Source organism: Bos indicus x Bos taurus, chromosome 22 (assembly GCF_003369695.1).
Source record: "Bos indicus x Bos taurus breed Angus x Brahman F1 hybrid chromosome 22, Bos_hybrid_MaternalHap_v2.0, whole genome shotgun sequence".
Taxonomy (NCBI): Eukaryota; Metazoa; Chordata; class Mammalia; order Artiodactyla; family Bovidae; genus Bos; species Bos indicus x Bos taurus.
This window is the reverse complement of record NC_040097.1, coordinates 5,192,883-5,215,744: the sequence shown is the minus strand read 5'-3', so window position 1 is coordinate 5,215,744 and position 22,862 is coordinate 5,192,883. Positions and strand designations below refer to the sequence as shown.

General features: G+C 52.3%; 1 protein-coding gene and 1 long non-coding RNA gene across 3 annotated transcripts in view; one reads left to right on the top strand and one right to left on the bottom strand.

Annotated features, from left to right (window-relative positions):
* ATG7 (autophagy related 7) overlaps window positions 1-22,862 on the top strand; it is a 274,984-nt gene that overhangs the window by 245,422 nt on the left and 6,700 nt on the right. The window lies entirely within an intron of this gene.
* Window positions 2,963-5,164, bottom strand: LOC113880681. The gene is made up of 2 exons (XR_003507796.1): window positions 4,663-5,164; window positions 2,963-3,417 (listed from the first exon to the last, which is right to left on the bottom strand). It is a non-coding gene; the product is annotated as an uncharacterized LOC113880681 (long non-coding RNA).

Below are 22,862 nucleotides of genomic sequence, written 5' to 3'. Positions count from 1 at the left end.
CTATCTTGGTCTCTCTGATTCTTCTTAATAATGAATAGGAACTTGGCACATTTGTGTTGCTCGTGAAAATGAGAACTGCCTCGCCTGCCCTGTGCTCCCCGGTGAGCACCCCCTTGCTGCAGGGCAGGGCTGGCTTCACCTTCCCGGGCCAGTGCTCTCAACTGCTGGGTTACAGCCTGTCTAGACTAGAACCGGGTCATCCTGGCGCCCAGGGACCAGGGGCTGTGCGAGGGACCCGTTCAGTGCAGTGGGGTGAGGGGCAAGGGCCAGCACAAGGGTGGGGAGCCTGGACTCCTGCCCAGTCAGCCTGAGAAGTAGGGGGTGGTCAGCCCGCCGCAGGAGGGGCCTTACTGTCACTGGGCACTTGGTGCCTCCTCTTGGCCTGTGTGTGAAGGGCAGGGGTGGGTGCAGCCCGCCTGGGGAGGCAAAGCCATTCCTCACAGCCCTCCTCTCGCCCAGTCCTTTGCTGGAGCCACCAGCCGTGCTCATTCATTTGTGAACGTGCTTGAGCCCAACAAAGAGATGGTCTGCAAGCCTGTTCGTCGGCTTTCAAGAAGCTCCACCCTGACAACAAACCATTTTGAAGTTTTAGCAAATGGTTTTCAGTGGTGTAAGAAGAGGAGCAGCAGCTAACATTTACCTGGTGCTTGCTGTTTGCCAAACACACAGATACTTTGTTGTTGTTCAATCGCTCAGTCACGTCTGACTCTCTGCAGCCCCATGGACTGCAGCCCATCAGGCCTCCCTGTCCTTCACTCTCTCCTGGTGCAGCCCCATGGACTGCAGCCCATCAGGCCTCCCTGTCCTTCACTCTCTCCTGGAGTTTGCTCGAACTCATGCCAGTGAGTCAGTGATGCCATCCAACCAGCTCATCCTCTGTTGCCCGCTTCTCCTCCTGCCTTCACTCTTTCCCAGAATCAGGGTCTTTTCCAGTGAGTCGGCTTTTCTCATCAGGTGGCCAACATATTGGAGCTTCAGCGTCAGTCCTTCCAATGAATATTCAGGACTGATTTCCTTTAGGAATGACTGGTTGGATCTCCTTGCAGTCCCAGGGACTCTCAAGAGTCTTTTCCAACACCACAGTTCGAAAGCATCAGTTCTTCGGTGCTTAGCCTTCTTTATGGTCCAACTCTCACATCCGTACATGGCTAGTAGAAAAACCATAGCTTTGACTAGATGGACCTTTGTTGGCAAAGTCATGTCTCTACTTTTTAATATACTGTCTAGGTTGGTCATAGCTTTTTTTCCAAGGAGCAAGCATCTTTTAATTTCATGGCTGCAGCCACCATCCACAGTGATTTTGGAGCCCAAGAAAATAAAATCTGTCATTGTTTCCATTGTTTCCCCATCTATTTGCCATGAAGTGATGGGACTGGATGCCATAATCTTAGTTTTTTGAATGTTGAGTTTTAAGTCAGTTTTTTCACTCTCATTTCCCCTTCATCAAGAGGCTCGTTAGTTCCTCTTTGCTTTCTGCCATTAGAGTGGTGTCATCTGCATATCTGAGATTATTGATATTTCTTCCGGCAAACTTGATTCTAGCTTGTGCTTCATCCAGCCTGGCATTTCTCATGATGTACTCTGCATATAAGTTAAATAAGCAGGGTGACAATATACAGCCTTGACGTACTCCTTTCCCAATTTTGAGCCAATCCATTGTCCCATGTCCAGTTCTGTTTCTTCTTGACCTGCATACAGGTTTTGCAGGAGGAAGGTAAGGTGGCCTGGTATTCCCTCTTTGTTGACGTCATTTTAATTTAGTCCTCGAAATTAAGTTTAATCAAATTTAATAATTTGGTCTTCCCTAGAATCATCACTTTAGAGAGGGATCCCTGGGACTTCCCTGGTGGTCCACTGATTAAGACACGCCCCCCTTCCAATGCAGGGGGCATGGATTCAGTCCCTGGTCGCAAACTAAAGATCCCACGTGCCGTGCAGCACAGCCAAGAAAATAGTAATAGTAATAGAAAGTGATCACTGAAGACTTAGGAAAACAAAAATGCCATTGTATACCATTAGGCAGACGAGTGCATCACCAAGGCTGGCGCTGTGAGGGACACAGAGACCGCAGCAGGCAGCTGGTGCCTGCCCTCCAGATGCTTGAGAGTCAGGGTGGTAAGAAGAGTGTACCTCGCTGATCTGCTAAGAATAGGCTTGTTCTTTTATTCCCTCATTCAGCAGCGTTTACTGAGCCTGATGGTTGATTTACACCTGGTTTGTGATGTATTGGTGCCGAGCGCCGTGTGCAGTGCCGCAGACACTGGTCTTAAGGAGCGTATCATCTGCAGCGAATATGCCGGAAGTTCAGAGTTGGGGGGGTTGGGGGCAGAGAGAGGAGGAGGAGAACAGAGTGCAGGGGCTCATCTCGAAGCACGAGCAGGGGTTTCAAGGAGGATGTGAGCTGGTGATGAAAGACGGGCTTCTTGCCCGCGGTTAATGACAGTCTCCCCATGGGTGGGGGACCGACCTGGTTACCTGTGGCAGGTTCACCAGCAGAGCCTGACGGGCAGGCAGCAGGCAGGGAGACGTGCCCTCTTTGTGCGTAGGGTGAGAGGGCTTCCGAGGAGCCCGAGTTAGTCCGTTCGTCTGCACACCGTCCCCACCCCCCTACCCCGGTGTCCATGTTGGCTCGCACACCCAGCTCGGTACCAGATGCTCACCTGGACCGTCTCCCAGAGGGCGGACAAGGGGCGCAGGCCCCAGGCCGGGGGAGGACTGGAGGAAGGGGCCCTAGACAGGCAGAGCCTGGAATGTGCCCTTCACCTGGGGCCCCTGGACTCAGGGTCCCTGGGTCTGGGAGCAGCTCAGCGCCCACAGCGCCGCGTGCAGGGACAAGGCAGGCTGGGCCGGACCCAGCTGAGCCAATCCCCGCCCTTGCAGCCCTCCTCCTCAGCGCCTCTCATCACCACTGTGCGTGTTCACTTAAACCCAGCAAGACCCACGCCAACAAAAACGAAGAAAATGATCTCTTGCGGTTATTTATATTGTCAGCCTCCTCTGGAGTGCTTTTTTTTTTTTCTTCCCCCAGTCCAGCTTGCAATAATTTATTAAGAAAGGTAAAGCGATTTTTAAGTGTGATTTTTAAGGAGTTAGGCCCACACATGAGCTTGCTTTCTGTTATGCTTCTGCTTGGGTTTGATGTTGTTCCCAACATGAACTTAGATTTACCTTCTTCTCCTGGTAGTTTGGGATCACAGAGGAAAAAAATCCCAGTCTGTAATAGTAGCCACTGCACACACGCATGAGGCAGAAACTTCTTTAAAATGACTAACACCGTCATAACCCAAGCTGCTTTCTGAGAAGAGGGGTGACATGGGAGGGAAGTCACAGGGGAGCTGACTCTGAAGATGTTCCTCTTCTCTGCCACCATTGTCTTGCTTCTCCGTTAAGCAAAACGCAGCTTTCTGAACATAGCGCCTGTTTGTCACCGGGCCGAGGAAGAGAAAAAAGAGAAATGGAAGAGGCTGGAAAACTCTGAACATGGTTTACAAAGTAGGTTTAAAAAAAAAAAAATGAAGGGAATGAACCGCTCTTTCTTTTTCTGTCTGCAACCTCTAAACTCTTTCAAGTTACGGCCAATTAGAAAAAACTTGGAGCGCGTCTCAAGGCCCAGATTTCCCACCATCAGAAATGCACAGCCGCCAAGGAAAGGGGGAATCGGGCCGTGGAGCCGAGCGAGCTGGAAAAGTACTGAAGGACCGGAGGGGAGCCTGGAGCCGGGGCGGGGGACTGCAGGGCGGGAGGGGACTCTGGGTCCCCCTCTCCTCCAGCCCATCAGCATGGCTGTGCCCCTCGGCCGGCGGGCAGGTGGGCTCTCGGCTTCCCCCGCCGAGAGGATGGTCAGGCCACATGAGGAAGGAACCTGAGATTCCGACGACCCTCCATGCAAAGCCCCTAGAGCCTGGACGCCTGAGCCCTTCTGCCGGGAGGCGGGCCGGGCCAGCGCTCCGGCAGCCTCCGCACAGGCGTCTATATTTAGGTGAGGGCAGGCTGCTGCCAAGGTAAAGAAAGGCATGGTCCCTGTCGCCTCACACGCTGTTTGTCTTGGCACAGAGGCCCCGCCTGTGCCCGCGTCCTTGCTCACTGCAGGCCCCGTGCTGCCCCAAGGCCTGGACGCCCTTGCAGAAGAGGAGGCACCTCCCGGACCCCCGCGGCTAGGAGTTGGTTGGGGCGGGGGCAAGCTCAGCCCTCCTGAATGGCGCCCTTCATGCCCACGGCGACGTGCCGCCCAGCAGGGACTGGCCTCCGTGTCCCGAGTGCTCCCTCCGCAGGCGGTGTGATCGCGCCCTGAGTGACCCGGTGTGCCCAGGGGCTTGTCACCTCTCCAGTGTGGCAGGCCCCCAGCCTGCAGTGGGCAGTTGCTCTGCCCGGGGCCTGGCCCCTGGGCCTGCTGAGCACCCGGGACAGGCCCCGGTCACCGCCTGCCATGTCCCTGGCCACCCTGGGATCTCCAGGGAGGCCCCCAGCCGCGGAAGGGCGGCCCAGCTCAGCGGACCTTCACCCGCAAGCGGCCCAGAGGCATCTCCATCCTCGAGCCCCATGCAGAAGCCCTCACCCTCCCTCCCCTGCCCCCCACTCCTCACCCCTGAGCCGCGACTGCCTGGTGTCACCCCCGTGCTTCCAGTTAACACAGCTAACAGCCCCCCCTCCCTTGTGAATCACCTCTTCCAGGAAGCATTCCGTAAAGGGCCAATTGACTTCTCCCATAAGGTCACGCTGGCCTGCCTTCCAAAATGTTCCATCCTTCAGGGCTTAGATGGGTATCATCCAGTGCAGAGCCTGAGCGGAGTGCCCAGCCCTCTGCCCCTCAGCTCAGGCCACTGCCCTGGGCCGCCTGTCAGACAGCCTGCCTGCCGCGCCTTACCCTCCCGGCCAGACTGGAAGCTGGGGAAGGGGCCGTCCCATTCAGCCAGCTCCCTGTCCCCGGGGGCACCTCTCACAGTACCCTAAGGTGCAGCCCCAGCTTCCGTCACCCTAACTCTCTGCTGCCCCAGCCCTCCCAGAGCCGGTGGAGGGGAGAGCGCACTGGAAGGAGAGGGTCTCCCAGGCCCCCAGACAGGCTGGGGGAGGTGGCGACAGGATGGCACCCTGCGGGGCCCTTGGGCCCATAGATGAGGGTCTTCACCCAGCGTGAGGACCCAGCTCCCCAGTTGGCTCCAGCGTCCGAGGCCCGCACACGCCCCCTGTGGAGGGCTCAGCTGTCTCGGTTTTCGAATCCACAGGGGCCAGGTCCTTGGCGCAGACATGGGGGGGGCCTGGAACGAAGTGCTGTTCGTTCTGACTCCGGGGGAGCTGTGTGGCCATTTTTGAGCTGGCCTTCCTAGGGCCTTCTAGTATCTAGAGCAGCTCAGAACTGCCCCCCTGCCCTCCGCCCTCCACCCCAGACCAGGGCTCCCGCCCGCCTCGCTCCCTCACTTTCAGGCTGAAATGCATCTGTCCTACTTAAAGAACCTCTTCTGATCCCACCAGAAAAAATGAGCCCAAAGCTTATACTCTTCCGCAGAGAAGAGGCGGTCCTGTGTGGGAGGCACCGAGGCCCCCACCCCCCACCCACCCAGACGGGCCCAAACTGGCCGCTGGGGCAGGGAGACCCCTCCTCTGAGCAGGTCCACAGGGCCTCACGGAGCTGGTCCCAGGTTGTAGGGGTGGGGGGTTTGGAGGGACTGTTCCCAGGGGCCAGGCGCCCAAGACTGAAGGGGAACTTCACACCCTGTGGTGAGTTGGAAGTAGCTCATCAGGGAAAATCAGGTATCGAGAGAAATGTCTTTATGGATGGCTGTCAGTGACCAGAGCCAGCTCCACATAGACCTGTAGACCTTGGGGAACTGGGCAGCCAGCCTCCCGAGACTGCAGGACCAGGGGTGGGGGGCCCACCCCCTGCGCCAGCAGCAGTGATCCTCAGCACAGCAGTTCTGTCCTGGCCACAGAGCCCGGGGTTCAGGGCAGGGCTGTGCCTTCCAGGACCGCTCCAGGGCCGCAGCGGGGGAAGCCAGACCCCCATTCCGCAGGAGGTGCAGAGTCTCGGTACACGGGGAGGGCGTTTGTGTTCTGTGGAGGCCACCGCCCTCGTTCTCAGGGTAAACATTTGTGTGAGTGCACTTGGGGGGGGGCATCCGGGGAGGCGGACCCCTCACCTCCTTCGTCAGGCATGGACCAGGTCTGCGGCTAGACCCAGGACCACCCTGCTAGTCTGGGGCTCCATGCCCGGCTCCACCTGTGACCTCAGTTAGGCCTTGGTCTCCCTCCCATGACTGGAGGCGAGGCTGGGAGGACCTGCCGTATGTGAGATCGTCTCCAGCTCTAACATTTTAGAACTCCGATCTTAGATACTCACGCTCAGCCTGCTGGGTCTCTCTCCAGACGAGACCTCAGATACGTACCCTGCTCTTTGCTTCTCCTGGCACCCTCTGTGATCATGCTGCTTCCCACTTGAGCTCACTGGCTTACAGCAGAGCCAGACTTCTCACAATGGATGGGCCCCCCTCCTCATGGAGCCTCTGCCTTGAGCTCCTCCCACCCTGACCGTGGGCTCCGCCATCAGTCCCTGGAGCACGCACGCCTTCAGATCTCTGCACCTGCCATTCATGCCACCCGGAGCCCCTTCTGTCCACCCGGTGGGCCGGTGCCTTCCCGATTCTCAGATCTCAGCTGAAATGTTGCCTCGCGGGACCTCCTAAGAATCCCTGTCTACAGCAAGCATTCCTCTGCTGCTCTGCCTCTCACTCGGTGTTTACTTACCGCACCTTCGTGGCACTCACGTGTCTTGGAGCTATTTTCTTGGTTCCAGTCGTGTCTCAGTGTCCTGTCGCCTCCACTAGGATGGAGTGTCACACACGTGGGGGCCTCCTGAGGGTGGAGGCTGCACACACAGAGCCCAGCAGAGGGCCCGGGACATGGAGGGTGTTCCGTGTTTGTAGAACGGATGAGTGGATGGATGGATTGTTACTGTCATTGTTGTTCAGTTGCTAAGTTGTGTCCGATTCTCTGCAACCCCATAGACTGCAGCATGCCAGGCTTCCCTGTCCTTCACCATCTCCCAGGTTTTGTTCAACTTGAGCATCATCGTGTCAGTGATACCATCCAACCATGTCATCCTGTGTCGTCCCCTCCTCCTCCTGCCTTCAGTCTTTCCCAGCATCAGAGTCTTTGCTAGTGAGCCAGCTCCTCGCATCAGGTGGCCAAAGTATTGGAGCTTCAGCTTCAGCAGCAGTCCTTCCAGTGAATATTCAGGGTTGATTTCCTTTAGGATGGACTGGTTGGATGTCCTTGCAGTCCAAGGGCCTCTCAAGAGTCTTCTCCAGCACCACAGTTCGAAAGCATCAATTCTTCGGCGCTCAGCCTTCTTTATGGTCCAGCTCTCACATACATACATACTTCCTCCACAGAGAGCATCGGTTTCTTTCCTGATTTCTGAGTCTCAGGCCCCATTCTCCCTCAAGGATCTGAACGCAGCAATGAAGGAGGTGTTATGTAAATCCCACGTCCGTTAGGAAATCCTCAGCCAGGAGCCGAAAGGGCCCGTGCTCCCGTGGCCTCAGCACAGTTGGACTGGGATCGATTTAACGTTTCTTAAGGGCCCCCTTGTCGCCAAGTCCTGGGTGAGTGCTCTCCACCCGTGGCGTGTTTACCTTTGAGAGCTCTTGTGAGGATAACTCTGCACCTGAGTCTCATACACAGTAGGAAACCTTGCCTGAGGTCACAGAGCTTTTGAGTGGGAGAGCCCAGATCTGAACTCGGGAGCACTAACGCTAACTCTGCAGAGTTAGATCTAACTCATAATTCTTGTGAGTAAGCAGGTGAAGGAGTGACATGTCAGGAGGAAGCAGCTTTGAGGTACTTTCAGCAGGAAAAGCTTTCATTAGACTCTTCTATGAGATCAATTACTCACAACTTCTAAGAGCTGACCAAGAAACACTCATGATGTGAAGGGGGATTTTTTTTTTCTCTTTCAGGTTGTTAATTTGTGTTCCCAATAATTTCAGACATATAACAGCACATACTGTGTTACCTGATATTGGGTACTGTTCTGAGCACTTTGAAGTCTTTGTCACACAGCCCTGTGAAGATGCTGTTTCTGTCTTCATTTTCCAGATGAGAAAACAGTCACAGAAGGATTAGGTAAATTGCTCAAGGTCACCCAGCTAGTAAGTGGGATGTGGTCCCGGAAGTCTGGCGTCAGAGGCCAGGCTCGTTAGCCCCAGGCTAACATGCGGGGTGTTGATTGGTGACTAAAGGGGAGGTCCTAGCCAGGCTAAGAGAAGGGCTGCCAACCAGTTGTGGAAGCAAGGATGCTGGGCTGAAGTGATTCTATTACGCTCAGAGTGGCTGGAAAATTACACTGGTTCAGGCAGTTGGGAGACAGTCTGAGTGCTGAAAAGGTGGGAGGGCCCCCCCCAACCCCTTGGGAACTGCCTACCCTCTGCCTTCTTGGCCATTTTGGAAAAGCCACAGTATTCCTCTTAAATTGTATATCTTGGCAATTATTATAAACATTGGGCTTTCCTGGTGACTCAGATGGTAAAGAATCTGCCTGCAGTATGGGAGACCTGGGTTCAATCCCTGGGTCGGGAAGATTCCCTGGAGGAGGGCGTGGCAACCCACTCCAGCATTCTTGCCGGGAGAATCCTATGGACGGAGGAGCGAGCCTGGTGGGCTACAGTCCATGGGATTGCAAAGAGTCAGACACGACTGAATGACTAAGCACAGCACAGCATATATTTATGTTCTGTGAACGTCCCACCTTTTAGCTTTTTTTGCTGAATTTTAAAATATCAAATGTATCGAGGTTGAATTTACACAGAGTGAATGTATGTAAAAGTGTACTTCGCTATGATTTTTGACCAACTTACACATGTGTAACTACCACCACAGTCAAAATATGGGCGATGTCTAATCACCCCGAAAGGTGAAGATTTCCTCAGGGCCCCTAACACTGAAATCCTACACCACCCACCCCCAGGCAGTCAGGGGTCTGATTTCCGTCAGTCATTACGGATTCCATTTGTATTTCCCGAGATTTCATATAAATGCAGCCACATTTTTTGTTTTATTTTTTAAAATTTATTTTTACTGAGATATAATGGACATGAAACATTGTATAAGTTTGTATACAACGTGTTGATTGAATTTATTTCTTACAATGTTAGTGTTAGCTAGACCTCCCCCCTCCTCATGTCCCAGAATTTTCATTTGTTTGTGTTGAGAACAATCATGATCTGGTCTCTTAGCAACTTCAAAGTTGATAACACTACCATTTTGTATCATGACTGTGCTGTGCGTTAGCTCTTCAGGACCTGTTTATCAACTAGTTGCGAGTTTGTACCCTTAAACAGCATCTCCCCATTGCTCCAGCCCCTCAGCCTCTGGTACCCATCACCCCGTTCTCTGCTCTTACAAGTTTGCCTGTTTTGTCCCACGTATGTGAGATCACACAGTGTCTGTCTTCCTCCGTGTGGCCCGCATCACTGAGCACCGTGCCCCCAGGATTTCCCTCTCTCTCGGCTGACTGTACTCCACTGTGTGTGTCTTTATCTGTTCATCTGTTGACAGACGCGTAGGTTGTGTTCGTATCTTGGTTGTGAATGACACTGCAGTAAACACGGAATCGCATGTATCTGTTTAATATCCTGTTTTCATTTCCTTTGGATAGATACCCAGGAGTGGAATCAGTGGATCAGAAAGTAGTTCTCTTCTTTACTCTTTTTTTGAGGAACTACCATAAATGTTTTCCATCCTAAACTGAACCAATTTGTATTCCCACCAACAGTGTACAAGGATTGCCTTTTTTCCACATCCTCACCAGCACTGGTTGTTTGTCTCTTTGATGCTAGCCATTCTAACAGGTATGAGGTAATACCTCGTTGTGGTTTTGATGTGCATTTCCCTGATGACGAGTGATGTTAAGCATCTTTTCTGGTGCCTGTTGGCCGTCTGCATGTCTTTGGACAAATGTCTATTTAGTTCCTCTGCTCATTTTTAAAACCAGATTGCTTAGATTATTGTTTAGTTTTGTGGTGGTGGTGGTGGTAGTGGTTGTTACTAAGTTGTATGAGTTCCTTATATATTTTGGATATTAACCCCTTATCTCATATATGATTTGCAAAGATTTTCTTCCATTCTCGGGCTCTCCTGGTGGCTCAGACAGTAAAGATTCTGCCTGCAGTGAGGGAGACCCAGGTTCGATCTCTGGGTCAGGAAGATCCCTTGGAGAAGGAAATGGTAACCCACTCTAATATTCTTGCCTATAGAATTCCTTGGACAGAGGAGCCTGGTGGGTTACAGTCCATGGGGTCACAAGGAGTCACGAATGAGTGACTTAAGGCTTTTTCTCCCGTTTGTAGATTTCCTTTTTGTTTCATAGTTTCTTCCGCTCTGCAGAATCTTTTTAGCTTGACGAGTCCACTTGTTGAATTTTGCTCTCCTTACTTGTGCTTTTGGTATCATATAAAAAGGACCATTGCCAAGACCAATGTCAAGGAGTTTCTTCCATATCAGGTTTTTTGTATCAGGTCTTATGTGTAAGTTTTTAATCCCTTTTGAGTTAATTTTTGTGAGTGGTACAAGATAAGGATCCAGTCTCATTTTTCTGCGTGTGGTTTACTGGTTTTCCTAACGCCATGTACTGAAAACACTATCGCGTATTCTTGGCTCCTTTGTCAAGTAGTACCTGACCATAAACCCAGGGCCTTATTTCTGAGCTGTCTGTCCTGCTCCATCGGCCTCTGTGTCTGTATTGATGCCCGTACCGCACTGGTTTAATTACTATAGTTTGTAGTGTAGTTTGAAATCAGGGAGTGTGATGGTTCCAGCTCTGTTCTTCCTCAAGATTGCTTTGGCTATCTGGGGGCCTTTTGTGGTTCCATACAAATTTTAGGGTCGTGTTTTGGAATCATATATTGAATACTCTTCTGTGTAGCTTCTTCTGTTCAGTAAATTTTTGAGATTCTTCCATTTCCTTGCATGGGTCAGTAGTTTTTTTTAATTGCTGAAAAGTATCCCATTTTATATCATAATTGTTTATTCACTTATTTATCAATGAGTATTTGTTTCCAGTTTGAGACTATTAAAAATAAAGCTCCGATGTGTGATTGTTGAACAGGTCTCTGTGTGGACATGTGTTTCCATTTGTCTGAGTGATTACCTAGAACTGGAATTGCTGGGTTATCATTATAAGTTCATATTTAAGTTTTTGTCAGTATATAGGAGTTTATTTAATTGATATCTGAATTTAGTTCTGTCTTGTGGGGTACATATTTCATTTTTCAGAAGCTGTTGAACTGTGTATCAAAGGTGTATGCCATCTCTTCCATCAGCAGAGTGTGAGAATTCTGTTGTTTTCAACTCTGAAAGCTGGTCTTCCCTTTAATTTTGGCCATTTGGGTGGGTACATGGGTTTTATTTCAGCTTTCTGATGACAGTGGATGTTGACCATCTTCTCATGTATTTAATTACTGTCTGTATTCTTTCATGACACTTCGCTCAAACCTTTTGACCATGTTTCCACTGGGTAATTTATCTTCCTATGATTGAGTCATGAGTTCCTTATAGTTTCTGGACAGAGGTCCTTTGTCACTTATCTGTCTGCATCACACGTGTTTTCTCAGTATCTTTGGCTTGCTTCTTAATTTCTTTAGCGTTGTCTTTAAAAGAGAAAAAGCTTTGAACTTTGATGAAATCCAGTCTATTGTTTATTTTATGGTCTATACTTTTGGTATCTTAGGAATTCTTTGCCTACATCTATGTCTCGTCAATTAAAGAAGATGCCTTTTGCTTTTACATATATGTCCATGATTCATTTCAGATTCATTTCTGTGTGTGATTTGGGATAAAGCTCAGGTTCATTTTTCTCCATGAGGAGATCTAGCTGTTTGAGCACCACGTGGTGGGAAGGCACTCCTTTCCCCACCACTTTCTTTGGCAGCTTGGTTGAAGGTCGTTCGACCCGTGTGTGTGGGGAGGGGTCTGTTTCTCGGCTGTGATCCACCCTCATCTCCGGACCACACTCAGGTTCCTGTTCTTTGGTGCCGAGTCCAGGGGATCCACCTCTGTCTCATCCGTGGCCTCTGCTGGTCCTGCCCAGAGGCCAGCACTCAGGAGACTCCTGCAGGGGTTGCACCTGGCCCAGGGCACCTGCATTTGCAGATTTAGTTTCCCAATTCTCCTCTTGGTACCAAGTCGCTTCTCCTACATCTGTTTAGATGCTGCATTCACCTCACGCTGGAGCTCTGAGCTCACACACTTGCCTCCCGCCCGCCTCCCCCTCCCCAGCGTTTGACCCCGAAAGCCCTCTGAGGCAGAGAACAGAAATGCCAGAGCGCCCGCCTTTTTATGGGGCACTCTTCAGAAAGTCTCTGAGGCCCTGAAAAGAAGAACTACATAATGGAAACCATTTTGCAGCCTCCAGCACGGCCATTTATCTCAATAATCATTTCATTTAAAATGTGGGTCAAACATATAAATCATATCTTGAAAGAAAGTATTTTGGTGCCACAGAAATCGCCCTGTGTTCTTACCACCTAATTTGAAAAATGTGTTTTGAAGTCAGGAAGAAAGCAAACAAGCCTGGGGCCTGGCTGCTTTCCCCCACATGCCCCCTTCCTTCACGTCGTCCCCAGAATAAGTCCCCGCTCCTGCCCAAATGCAGCGGGGAGTCCACACCCTGAAGTTAGTCACTCTCTGCTATTTTAGTCTCCCTCCTTCCAGACGAGGGGTTGGGAACCCGAGGCTGCCGCTCCTCACCTGTCCTCATCCCTGGACCCCACCGACCCCTGCAACAGTGCTCAATTAGACCCCATCTTTATGCCATAAAGCCCCCTCAGGGCTCTTAGATGCTGGGCTCCTTTAAGGACATGCCCGGAGGGAGGGAGCCCCCTCTTCCAGACTGTCTCCCTTTACTCCTCAGCACTTCCTGGGAGCGAAAAGCGCAAGAGAGCAACAGCGGCTAGTCCTGGCGCCCAGAACCACACCCTCACCTCCACACACTGGGCAGGGGAGAGGGGGTGTCAGGATCCCACCTCTTTACACCACACTTTTTCCCCATCACAGAGGTCACAGGTCAGCGCCATAAAGTGAAAGTGTGAGTCGCTCGGTTGTGTCTGACCCTATGGGGTGTACCGCGCCAGGCTCCTTTGTCCATGGGGATTTTCCAGGCAAGAATAGTCAGTGGGTAGGCGTGCCCTTCTCCAGGGGATCTTCCCAACCCAGGGATCGAACCCAGGTCTCCCACACTGCAGGTGAACTCTCTACCATTTGAGCTTCCCGAGTATTATAAAAAAAAAAAAAATGCTCAAATCAAGAATGAAACTCACACCCGTGATTTTCACTACTCAATCTGCTTTCTGCTTCTGGCTCTTTTTTTTCCCCTGCAAGCCCCAGGGTCAGACTAAGCATACAGTTTTATTTTCTCCTTTCATTTCAGACACTTCTGATCATTTTATCATATCATTAAAACTTGCCTGAAAGCATGTTTACCACCTGCCTGATCCTCCCTCTGGTGCTGGACCGGGCTCTCTGGATGCCCTCCTCCCCCGGGGTATGTGTGAGGGGGAAGGACAAGGACAGCAGCCCCAGCCAGCAGGTTCTCTTTTCTGGCCCAAGGGGTGGCTTGAGCCCCCTGCCCACCATGGGCTGTACCGTCTCCCCGCCCACCCACGTCCTTCTGCCCCCAGCGCCCGAGCGGCCCCGAGAAGGTGGATGCAAGCCGGGGGGACTGTCAGCTAGTGGTGGTGTTGAGTTCTGTGCCTCCAGCCTGGGTACCACTCACAGCAGCCTCTTCTCTCCGCTTCCCTCCCGCGCCTCCTTGGAGAGGACGGCCCCTGGCCCCCCTCCAGGGCCCCCTCCTGTCCCTTGTCTGTGTCCCACGTCTGCTATGTTCTAGGTACCTGGAGCAGGGAGGTGAGGACCACCCAGGCGACCCCGGCACTCGAGAGGGCCGGCCCAGCGTGCTGGCTCTTTTCTCTGGATCTTGGTTCTGGGGTGTAAGGCTGTTCTCATCACCTCTTGTCACCTGGAGCCCAGAGCACCTGTGTAGGGGTTGGGGGGACAGAGGCCCCCAGAGGTGCCGTGTGGCCCAGGCTGTGCCCAGGTCCTGCCTCGCCCCTCTGTGGGCTTTATCAGCTGTGGGGGCTGCAGCCAGACAGAGTCGTCCCCCAACCCCGGGGAGAGTCCCCACTCCTGCTGCCACTGCAGCCAACTCTTTTGGATTTCCTTCCTATTCAGCTCACCCCACAGCATGGGGCTTCCCTGGTAGCTCAGACAATAAAGCGTCTGCCTGCAATGCCGGAGACAGGGTTCCATCCCTGGGATGGGAAGATTACCTGGAGAAGGAAATGGCAACCCACTCCAAGTACTCTTGCCTGGAAAATCCCATGGATGGACCCTGGTAGACTACAGTCCGTGGGGTCGCAAAGAGTCGGACACGACTGAGCGACTGAGCGACTTCACTTTCACAACATGGAATAGAGTTCCCTGAGTTGTATAGTAGGTTCTCACTGAAAGTGAAAGTCTGCTCAAGTCGTGTCCGACTCTTTGCGACCCCATGGACTACACAGTCCATGGAATTCTCCAGGCCAGAATACTAGAGTGGATAGCCTTTGCCTTCTCCAGAGGATCTTCCTGACCCAGGAATCAAACCGGGGTCTCCTGCATTACAGGCGGATTCTTTACCAGCTGAGCTACCAGGGAAGCCCTCAGGTTCTCATTAGTTATCTGTTTTATACACATTATCAGTCCCTTTGACCATCGCCTGCTGGTGTATGCAGTGAAGTCCTTATTCGCAGCCTACCAGGTGCCTTGGCCACCACAGTTTCTTTCTAGTAAAACCTAGTCTCCTTTCTGGAACTGAGGGGCAGTGCCCAGAGGGCCCCTGAATCTGGTGCCCGTGGGGAAGGCAAAGGGGGAGGCTGCTGAGAAGTTTAGCCTCGGACACTCCCGAGTTCCGAGTTCTGCGAGTTCTAGCTGCGCCTCCTCCAGCCTGAATTTGGGTGAGGTTTCCCCGGGAAGAGGGTCGGGCCTTAATTCCTTCCCACATCTGGCACCCAGCAGAGGCCAGGCGAGAGGAGGTTTGAGTGTTTGGGCTGAGGCTGGAGTAGCAGGAGGGTGTCTTTCAGAAGGGGAAGCACCAGGGTGGGGTGCCCCGGGGGGCGTGCACATCCCGGAGGAGGGGCCCTGCGGGGTCATTTCGTCTCCCCGAAGGAGGGCAAAAGGCAGGTGGATGGAGGTGGGTGAGGGGCTGGGATGGTCCATGACAGCACCGGCCCGGCCGTCCCATGCGGGCGTGGGCTCCCCTGCGGGGGCCCTCCCCCTCCACCCTGGCCTCCTGCCTGAACCCGCGGCCCTGTCTCTCCCATCTGTTGTCCCTGAGGACGTTGTCTGCTCCACCAGCAGCCCAGGCAGTTCCCACCAGTCGCCCCTGTCTGAGGGGCGGAAGGGTCTTCAGCTTCCGACCGCAGGGTGCACCCGGGGAAACCGTGTGTGCGCTGTGCGCTCAGATGCTGGGCTGACTGTGAAAGAGAGGGCAGGGCTATCCCTTGGTGTGACCGGAGCACGGGCTGGGAACCCAGGGCCTGCCTGAGCCTCTACCTGGTGCCCCTCCCCAGAGGCGTGTGCTGCGAACCGCCGCCAGACAGACAGGTTAGCCCCCCACTGCTGTTCACACACAGCTTCATCCCCGGCCAGGACTAAGCCCACTTCCAGGCCTCTGGGAGTCCACAAGCAAGAGCTGCCCACCACTCTGCACCCCCAGGGCCTGGCATAGGGCCCGCTGGGGGCTCCCAGGAAGGGGGATGAGGCATCAGTGGTCTGGTCTCGAAGGTGGCTCCACTGCCCGCCTACCTGGCAGGAGGCGCCCACAGCCCTGCCCCACCATCCCGTGGGCCTGGAAGCCAAGGGCTTGACCTGCCAGGATGCCCAGCAAAGCAGGTGGACTGAGGGACTGAAAGAAAGCAGTTTTATATTGGCGTGGAACCGATCAACGAGATTGTGATAATTTCACGTGCATAGCAGAGTGACTCAGCCATACATGTATCCATTCTCCCCAAACTCTGCTCCCATCCAGGCTGCCACACAACATTGAACAGAGTTCCCCGTGCTATCCCACAAGGCCCTTGCTGGTTGTCCGTTTTAAGTATAGCCGTGTGTACATGTCCAGCCCAAACTCCCCAACTGTCCCTTCCGTCCAGTCCTCCCCCTGGCACCTTCCCTGCAGTCCTCCCCGCTGGCACCTTCCCTCCTGTCCTCCCCGCTGGCACCTTCCCTCCAGTCCACCCCCTGGCACCTTCCCTCCAGTCCTCCCCCTGGCACCTTCCCTCCAGTCCTCCCCCTGGCAACCATAAGTTTGTTCTCTGTGAGTGTGTTTCTGTTTTGTAGATAAATTCATTTGTGTAATTTCCTTTTAGATTTCACGTGTAAGGGATGTCGTATGATATCTCTCCTCCGTCTGACTGACTTCGCTCAGTGTGACACTCTCTAGGTCCATGCGTGTGGCTGCAGGCGGCATTATCTCATTGTTTCCAATGGCTGGCATTTCATTGTGTACGCGTGCATCCTCTGTATCCGTTCCTCTGTCAGTGGGCGTCTAGGTCGCTTCCACGTCTTGGCTGCTGGAAACGCACCGCTGTGAGCACCGGGGTGCATGTACCCATTTAGACCATGTTTTTCCCCAGGTATGTGCCCAGGAGTGGGATCGCAGGGTCATGGGGTGGCTCTCGCTGTGCTTTTTTTTTTTTTTATGGAACCTCCATACTGTTCTCCTTAGTGGCCACAGCAACTTACATTCCTAGCAACCACATAGGAGGCTTGACGGACCCTTTCTTTACTGCTTGATGCTTGGGTGTTCTGTTCACACCCGACATTCCCCTCTCCTTTCTCCGCTGTGGAAGAGTGGTTCCGTTCCCGGAGCAGACGGTTCTGAATCTTGTTCATTCAGAAGCTACGTATTGGGCCAGGCCCTCCAGCAGGGCTGGGAGCACAGGGGTCCCACAGGCCGGGCCCCGCCCTCAGGAGCGCCCAGTCCTCCAGGGAGTCAGGCAGAGGCACAGACTAAAACACAGAGCTGAGGATGGGGGATGCTGAGGCTGGTGAGCAGGGAACCCTCCCTGGCCCCCCCGCCCCCCAGCCTCCGCAGGTTTCGTGAGAGAAGTCCTGGCCACCTGGACAGGCAGGAAATGAAGGGGCCCCCTGCCCTCCTCCTGTCCGTGCAGCACCACCGTGTGCGCAAGGGAATGACTGAATGGATGGCTGTTAGCACGAGCCACGTGGACCCATGATGGGACCTTCCTTCTCCCCCCAAGTGGACAGAACCCTGGCTCAACCCCTGCTGGGGAAGCGCTGTCCAGTGACCCCCCCTCGCCACCCCCAACCCCCGCATCTTCCCAGTGGGAAGACTCGTGCCTCCGAGGGTGCCGGCCAGGGGGGTGTGGGGAGCAGGGCTGCACAGAGAGACCCACAGGTTTTTATTTTTAATCTTAAAAAAAATAGAAACTCTAAAACCAAGTTTCAAAAACTGTGGCCTATTTTAAATGTTTACATTGAACAAATGAATACTTTTAACACACGCACAAATATAATTGTGCCATTTACGGAATAATTATGGTGTTTACCAAAGAAAAACCCTAGTCTGCGGGCTCCAGCAGTGTGGTCCAGAAATGGGACACAAGTTTGAAACCGCATGACGAACGGCCCCTTGAAACGCGTCCGTGTCTCCGGGAGAGTGGACCAGGAGGCCTGGAGCCCCCCAGTGCGTGTGGTCCAGCGTGCACCCTGACGGTTGGACGGCTCCCCTTCCCCAGATTGGGGGTCCCCCTCCCGCCCACACCCCTACACTGGCCTGCGGGCAGCAGCACCTCCTCTGGGCGGGCTGTCCCTGCTGCAGGACGACCCCCCCACCCCCGTCAGAGACCGCCCAGGCCCCCCAGCCAGCCGGAGCACAGGCTGCAGCCGGTCCTCTCCCAGGGGGCCAGAACAATGCAGGCTCAGCTTTCTGAACAGGATCGGGGGCCGGAGCGGGGAGCCCAGGGAGCCAGGGCGCCCCGCCTGGCCTTTCCTCTGCCTGGGCTGGCCATGCTTCCTTTGCGTGCCGTTGGCCGTGGGGCTTCTCACTGCATGCCCGCCTAACAGGATGGGAGTCCAGGCACACGCTTCTGTCCCTTTCTGTAGAAGGAATTTCGCTCAGCAGTAAGGACATGGTGAAATAAAGCAGGAAGAGCCTCCACTCTCCCCCTTAGTGGCTCGGCCTCCGTGGCGGGTTACAGAAGTCCCTCTGCACTTGAGGGGCCTCCGTGTGAAAGGGGACGGTCTCCCCAAAGTCCTCAGACTCTCAAGAAGATGGAGCGTAGGCAGGTGTTTGGCCAAATAATACTCCACCGCAGGGAGGGGCCCCGTTTTCCACTGACCACTCAGTGGACATTTGGGTGGTTTCTTTCACTGTTATGAATAGTGCTGTGAACATTCATGCTCTACTGTTTGTGTGGAAGTGGACTTTCATTTCTCTTGGGTTTACACCCAGGAGTGGGGTTTCTGGGTGATTTGGGAACTGTCTGATGAGCTGCTGAACTGCTTTCCAAAGAAGCCTCACCGTCTTGCGTTCAGTTCCCCCAAACCTTTGCCGACACTGGCTACCGCCTGACTGTTTGACTAAAGCCAGCCTAATGGGTGACTGGAATGGGTGAATTTAACTCAGATGACCATTATATCTACTACTGCGAGCAGGAATCCCTCAGAAGAAATGGAGTAGCCATCATGGTCAACAAAAGAGTCAGAAATGCAGTACTTGGATGCAGTCTCAAAAACGACAGAATGATCTCTGTTCGTTTCCAAGGCAACCATTCAGTATAACAGTAATCCAAGTCTATGCCCCAACCAGTAACGCTGAAGAAGCTGAACGGTTCTATGAAGACCTACAAGATCTTCTAGAACTAACACCCAAAAAAGATGTCCTTTTCATTATAGGGGACTGGAATGCAAAAGTAGGAAGTCAAGAAACACTTGGAGTAACAGGCAAATTTGGCCTTGGAATACAGAATGAAGCAGGGAAAAGACTAATAGAGTTTTGCCAAGAGAACACACTGGTCATAGCAAACATCCTCTTCCAACAACACAAGAGAAGACTCTACACATGGATATCATCAGACAGTCAACACCGAAATCAGATTGATTATATTCTTTGCAGCCAAAGATGGAGAAGCTCTATACAGTCAGCAAAAGCAAGACCAGGAGCTGACTGTGGCTCAAACCATGAACTCCTTATTGCCAAATTCAGACTTAAATTGAAGAAAGTAGGGAAAACCACTAGACCATTCAGGTATGACCTAAATCAAATCCTTTATGATTATACAGTGGAAGTGAGAAATAGATTTAAGGGCCTAGATCTGATAGATGGAGTGCCTGATGAACTATGGACTGAGGTTCGTGACATTGTATAGGAGACAGGGATCAAGACCGTCCCCATGGAAAATAAATGCAAAAAAGCAAAATGGCTGTCTGGGGAGGCCTTACAAATAGCTGTGAAAAGAAGAGAAGTGAAAAGCAAAAGGAGAAAAGGAGATATAAGCATCTGAATGCAGAGTTCCAAAGAATAGCAAGAAGAGATAAGAAAGCCTTTTTCAGCGATCAATGCAAAGAAATAGAGGAAAACAACAGAATGGGAAAGACTAGAGATCTCTTCAAGAAAATTAGAGATACAAAGGGGACATTTCATGCAAAGATGGGCTCGATAAAGGACAGAAATGGTATGGACCTAACAGAAGCAGAAGATATTAAGAAGAGGTGGCAAGAATACACAGAAGAACTGTACAAAAAAGATCTTCATGACCCAGATAATCACGATGGTATGATCACTCATCTAGAGCCAGACATCCTGGAATGTGAAGTCAAGTGGGCCTTAGAAAGCATCACTACGAACAAAGCTAGTGGAGGTGATGGAATTTCAGTTGAGCTAGTTCAAATCCTGAAAGATGATGCTGTGAAAGTGCTGCACTCCATATGCCAGCAAATTTGGAAAACTCAGCAGTGGCCACAGGACTGGAAAAGGTCAGTGTTCATTCCAATCCCAAAGAAAGGCAATGCCAAAGAATGCTCAAACTACTGCACACTTGCACGCATCTCACACGCTAGTAAAGTAATGCTCAAAATTCTCCAAGCCAGGCTTCAGCAATACGTGAACCATGAACTTCCTAATGTTCAAGCTGGTTTTAGAAAAGGCAGAGGAACCAGAGATCAAATTGCCAACATCCACTGGATGATGGAAAAAGCAAGAGAGTTCCAGAAAAACATCTATTTCTGCTTTATTGACTATGCCAAAGCCTTTGACTGTGTGGATCACAATAAACTGTGGAAAATTCTGAAAGAGATGGGAATACCAGACCACCTGACCTCCCTCTTGAGAAATCTGTATGCAGGTCAGGAAGCAACAGTTAGAACTGGACATGGAACAACAGACTGGTTCCAGATAGGAAAAGGAGTACGTCAAGGCTGTATATTGTCACCCTGTTTATTTAACTTATATGCAGAGTACATCATGAGAAACACTGGACTGGAAGAAACACAAGCTGGAATCAAGATTGCCGGGAGAAATATCAATAACCTCAGATATGCAGATAATACCACCCTTATGGCAGAAAGTGAAGAGGAACTCAAAAGCCTCTTGATGAAAGTGAAAGTAGAGAGTGAAAAAGTTGGCTTAAAGCTCAACATTCAGAAAACGAAGATCATGGCATCCAGTCCCATCACTTCATGGGAAATAGATGGGGAAACAGTAGAAACAGTGTCAGACTTTATTTTTTTGGGCTCCAAAATCACTGCAGATGGTGACTGCAGCCATGAAATTAAAAGACGCTTGCTCCTTGGAAGGAAAGTAATGACCAACCTAGATAGCATATTCAAAAGCAGAGACATTACTTGGCCAACAAAGATTCGTCTAGTCAAGGCTATGGTTTTTCCCGTGGTCACGTATGGATGTGAGAGTTGGACTGTGAAGAAGGCTGAGCACCGAAGAATTCATGCTTTTGAACTGTGGTGTTGGAGAAGACTCTTGAGAGTCCCTTGGACTGCAAGGAGATCCAACCAGTCCATTCTGAAGGAGATCAGCCCTGGGATTTCTTTGGAGGGAATGATGCTGAAGCTGAAACTCCAGTACTTTGGCCACCTCATGTGAAGAGTTGACTCTGGAAAAGACTCTGATGCTGGGAGGGACTGGGGACAGGAGGAGAAGGGGACGACAGAGGATGAGATGGCTGGATGGCATCACTGACTTGATGGACTTGAGTCTGAGTGAACTCCGGGGGTTGGTGATGGACAGGAGGCCTGGCGTCCTGCGATTCATGGGGTCGCAAAGAGTCGGACAGCACTGAGCGACTGAACTGAACTGAACTGAATGGGTGCAGAGTGCTATCTCCTTGAGGCTTTGCTTTGTGCTGTCCTGAAGCCTAGTGATGATCAAGTGTCTTTTCAGGCGCTTCTTGGCCATCTGTCTGTTTTGGAGAAACGTCTGTTCATTCCTGAGCCCATCTTATGTGTGTGCGCGCTCAGTCATGTCTGCCTCTGCAACCCCATGGACTGTAGCCTGCCAGGCTCCTCCGCCCATGGAATTTCCCAGGCCAGGATACTGGAGTGGGCTGCCATTTCCTCCTCCACGGGATCTTCCCAACCCAGGGATCGAACCCGGGTCTCTTGGTTTTCTGCCTGTGCTTTCTGTTGTTTTTGTTTTTGGTGTTTTAAATATGCAAAACATTTACTTGATTGTAAAGTGAAAAAGATATGTTCAAAGCAGCCGCGCGTCCATTCCACCCGCGCCTAAGAGGTAGCCATCTGCTTTAACTTCCAGTGTATCGTTCCGTTAGTATCGCTGCACTTTGGTCCGTGGGTCTGAAGGCCTGCGTCCTGGCAGGGGCAGGACAGCAGCGTTTCCCCGCAGTACTCGCACTGTCAAGCTCTGGGGCTTTTGCCAATCTGAGTGATGAGAAACGGTCTGTGTAGCTTTTTTTGTAATCACTTTTACTGTAGTGCAGTTGACGTGTAGTAAAACACACCTGTTTCAAGTGTGTAGTTTGGTGAGTGTGGCAGATGATCTACTTTCTGTCGCCACAGATTAGTCTTGCCCTTTCCAGAATTTCCCGTGAATGGATTTATGGAGCGTGCAGTCTTGTGTCCGGAGGCTCCCGTGACTCAGCGGAGCGACCCTGAGGTGTGTGCACGCGGCTCCGTGCCCTGGAGGCGGGCTCCTTCGAGGGTGGGCAGCGCCCACTGTGTGGTGTCCGTTTGCCTCTCGATGGGTTGGGTGTAGGCTGCACCTGCTACACACCAAGCCCGCCGTGAACCTTCGGGCACAATCCTTTTGCAAGCCCGTGTTGTGTTCCTTGGGGGCACAGGGGAGCTGTGCGTGTGGGCTCCCCGTCTCCAGGCCTTCCCCGGAGCGGCCGTGCCCCTTCCAGCCCCACCAGCAGCGCTGGCTGAGCTCCGGCCGCCCCGCCCTCCGTTCTCACCGACCGTCGGCTTGGCCAGCCACAGGTTTTCACCTCGGCCGTTCCAGAAGGCGAGGGGCGCTGGCTCTTCGTGGCTTGCTTCCTTTCTTAGAAGATGTTTACTGGAATGCAGTTGACTTATGTTGTCGTATTAGCTTCAGGGGCAGAGATGTAAGTCATTCCTACATACACCCACTCTTATTTTAGACGCTTTCCCCATGTGGACACCACCGAGTGCTGAGTAGAGTTCCCTGAGCTGTACCGAAGCCCTGTTAGCTAGCTTTTACACGTCGTCCTGTGTATACGTCAGTCCTCATGTCCGAATTGATCCTTCCCACGCCCGTTCCCGTCTGGCAGCCTACTTACTTGGGAAAGTCAGTCCCTTACTCGTGCCTCTTCTGTTTTGTA